The sequence below is a fragment of the Octodon degus genome, unplaced genomic scaffold (genome assembly GCF_000260255.1).
Source record: "Octodon degus isolate 3935 unplaced genomic scaffold, OctDeg1.0 scaffold00125, whole genome shotgun sequence".
NCBI classification, from domain to species: Eukaryota; Metazoa; Chordata; class Mammalia; order Rodentia; family Octodontidae; genus Octodon; species Octodon degus.
Window position 1 is genome coordinate 1,538,824 of NW_004524701.1, and position 3,991 is coordinate 1,542,814.

Sequence of the window (3,991 nt, forward strand, 5' to 3'; positions counted from 1 at the left end):
TGCCATATATATGCCATACATATATATATATGCCATCCTCATGCTGTGCTGGCCCCACCCCTTGCAATGAGACTTACAGGTGGTGGCATGCACCTGTAATCCCAGCGCTTGGGAGGCTGAAAAACAGGAGGATCACTATGAGTCTGATCTGTGTAGTGAGACCCTGTAGACCCTGTACTAAATGCATAAAAAGGCAATACTAATTTGTATATAAGCATTTTCATATTCTAACTTATATGTCAAAATGTTTGCAAAATGGTTTTACCAATATACATTTTTATGCTAATAAACTCAGTCATTAAATTCTTAACTTTGGTCAAGATCTTTTCTAACTACTAGGTTTCTATTTGGTTCTTTTGGAACTCCATGATAGAACTTTTTGTTGTTTCCAGTTTCCAGCCAATTAAAAAACTAATCCCTTGAGCCAGGAATGGTGCTACACACTTGTAATCCCACACTCAGAAGGCTGAGACAAGAGGATTGCTGCAAGTTTGAGGCCAGCCTCAGTTATATAGTGAGTGTAAGCCCATCCTGAATTAAGTTACATAGTGAGTTTAAGCCCAGTGAAACCCTGTCTCAAACAGAAAAAAAAGAGGACTGGAGAGATAGCTCAGTAGAACAAGTGCTTGCCTGGCAAGCACAAGGGCCTGAGTTCAATCCCTGGTTCTGCAAAAATAACCAAAAAAATTACTTTTCATTTCTTTAAATGCAATAAATATGAAATGCTTCTGAAAATTCTAATATCTGAACTTGAAGTATCTATTTCTGTCATTTATTGTGTCTGCTAGCTGTATTATCCAGAATAGTATTTCCTTTCACCTGATGTCCTCTATTTTTATTTATTAAACTTTATTCAGAAGTTATCTGAAGGAAGAGTGTGAGTCCTAACATTAAGATACTTTCCATAAAAAGAAATTTCATTTTTGTTTTAGTATGTTTTTCTTGTCAGGCATCTAGAGTCTCTACTGGTCTGATAAAATCTTAGTTTTTTGTTTTTGGTTTTGTTTTTTTTTTTTTTTTTTTTTTTTTTTGTGGAACCAGGGATTAAACTGAGGCCCTTATGCTTGACAAGCAAGCACTTATCCTATTGAGCTATCTCTTTGGCCCCTAAAATCTTAATTTTGCTAAAATTTGAAATAAGTTATGCAGTCTTTGCTTTTAATTCAGTGGACTGAAAAATAAAATTTAGAACAATTAAGTTAGAATAAGACAAGGTTTAATGTCTTCCTCTTGTGTAAGTTGTTTTGTGACTTTGACCTGCAGCACTTTGTTCCTAAGACTTCTCATCTATTGAAGAAGTATATGGCTAGCAACCTCCAAGTCATGATTTTTCTCGTTTTGACTTCTGTCTTCCTTTTTTTTCATTTTGGTGACACTCATGGTATGTGTTGCTTTTGGTTTTTAAAATATTTTTCGGAACCTTTAGTACTTATTTCCCCTGACTGGTTTTAATTATCTTAAGAGTCTTGCTGAGGACTTTTTATTTTATGTCTCTTTATATCTCTTGCTATATAGAGCACAGTACTTTGGTGCAGTAGCTGCTCGACAGATGTTAAATGGATAAGTCAATGAGTGAATAAATTTCAGAAATAGGTACATATATAAAAGTGATTAAACCAAGTTCAGTATTGCTACAGAGAAAGAACAAGTATTTTCCCTCTGTTATAGTTCCCAGAGCTTCAATCTAATTTCTGTTGCTGTTTACCTGTCTAATATATTGTCTGATTGTCCTCACAGAGAACAACTTGCTTGAATTAGAATTTATGAATAGTGATCCAACTCTGTAATAGAGCTTGAAAATAAGGCCTTAAAAACATTGATCCAGATGCAGAGTGATAGGATGTAATAAAGGTTTATTTAAGGCATAAAATTTAAAAGGCATGTTCATCAATAATTCATCAACTTTCTTTAAAAGGGCCCTTAGTCTAACCATTTCTGTCCTGTACCTTTAATCAATTCCAGTTGACATTGCCAGGTGGGGTTTTTTACAGGTGCTCTGGGTAAAGAATCTATCTATCTGGAGAGTAACTTATAAGCAAATAATTAAAAACATTCCCAGGGAGAACATTAGCATATAATAATTTAATGTATTAAACAATTGTTCTAAAGAGATATGAAGAAAAATGAAAAAAAATCATTAATAGTTTATATAAAAGTATACACCAGGATATTAGTTTTCCATATTAATCACTTAGTTATGCAATGAGTTAACGTCTTACTTTTTAAAGTACCAATCACCACAAAGAGTTTATTGAAGTTTCAGATCATTACATTACTCCCAAATTGCAGTTTTGTTAGTTTTCGAGAGCTCATGAAAATAGAGTGTTTAGGTCCCAAAATTGTTGGTGGGAGAATCAGTCCAGGAAGATTTTCCATGAGCACTTTACCAGCTGACTTGGCAGTTGATAGAAAATAATCTAGACATGAATAAATACTTTATTTTTTGGTAACTATCATTTATACCATTAATTAAAGAATGTTCTGGTCAAGCCGGTGGGCTCCTGGAAGTTGATCTTCATTTTTGAAGTCCTTCAGTGCAATTGATTCCAGTGAGCTTAAGGTCTACTTCAGTGAATCGATGCAAGCCACAGCCATTGGACAAGGCTGTACTATGCTCAAACAACTAAATGAAAAGTAGCAAATTCTGCCAATTGTCTGGAGGCTTTATTATATCATTTAAAATAAATTTAATAAAATAAAATCAATAAAGAGGACTTACCAAAATGTGTTGAACTTTACATAAAACATTAAAGGACTGACTGAATTTTTACTCTTCGTTTGTTTATTATTACACATATTAGAAACAAGTCAGTGTTAGTAGAAATTCTGTTTATACTCAGAACTTCTTATCTATTGATCTAATAATTTATCTATATTGATTATCACCAAATACTGCTATACCAAGAAAATGACTACCCTAATAAAAGATTAGAATCTTTCTTATTTGTTCCAAAATTGCATAGAGGCAGCCACAGTCTGGTATAGCACGTCAAGTGTCAGGGATATCGACTTCTACCTTCTTTCCCTAGAAAGTGTGCTCTCAGATGGTTACTAGGGCACAGATCATACTTATTTCCTGCATATACAAATGAAAAAGATACCTGAATAGCTAAACTATTTTTTATTATTTTTTAAACAGTATTACTGCAACAAAATGAAAGTATTTGACCCTGAACAATTACCAAGTTTAACTCATGACAATTTTTAGGGGAAATTCCTGAGCGTTACACAGTATAACATTCACCTAACAGGTTCCCAAAATCATAAGGCACTTACTTAGTGTCTTTCAGTGAAAGCCAAAACCAAAGCAGTGTTATTTCACATCTGCTATTTTGGACATCCCAAAGGAAAAATGATTCAATGAGAAAATCTTTCAGGATTCTGATTCTGACCCAAAGAAAGATTTTTGACTGTCCAGTGGAATACCTGGGTCTTGTAGACCATGACTGGTTGTCTATAAATGCTACTGTTGGTGAAGAGTTCTGAACAAGATTAAGAAATTAGGGAATAGAGTATCAAATTTTCTCTCATCTGTCAGCATGGTTCAAACCAAATGAACTTTCTTAATACTAATTGTTCTACAGTGCAAACAGCTAATGTGTTCATTTTTAAGAATCACAATTTGGGCAGATGAAAGAGGTGATAGTATAAATCAGTTTGACAAATTTATCAAATTAGTCTACCAAAAGCTTAGCAAATAACCTCCAGTTTATATGATGTTGTAAATTTCAGCTGAAGTGTATATTCTCAGAATATTTGATCTTTTCAGGGTTACATGTGGAGTTTACCTCATTAAATATCATTTTATCTGTATATGTAAAACTATGGACACCCAAGCACCTGTAATCCCAGCATTTGGCAGGTGGAAGCAGAAGGATTATTGTGAATTTGAGGCCAGCCTGAGGTACACAGTGAGTTCAAGTCCAGTCTGAATTACACTGAATTACATAGCAAGGCCTTGTCTCAAAACAGCAAAGCAAAAAGCAAAATT

At 33.9% G+C, this 3,991-nt stretch overlaps 1 protein-coding gene across 2 annotated transcripts in view; it reads left to right on the forward strand.

Moving 5' to 3' along the window:
- Grid2 (glutamate ionotropic receptor delta type subunit 2) overlaps nt 1-3,991 on the forward strand; it is a 1,592,033-nt gene that overhangs the window by 1,219,871 nt on the left and 368,171 nt on the right. The gene's annotated exons all lie outside the window — the stretch shown is intronic.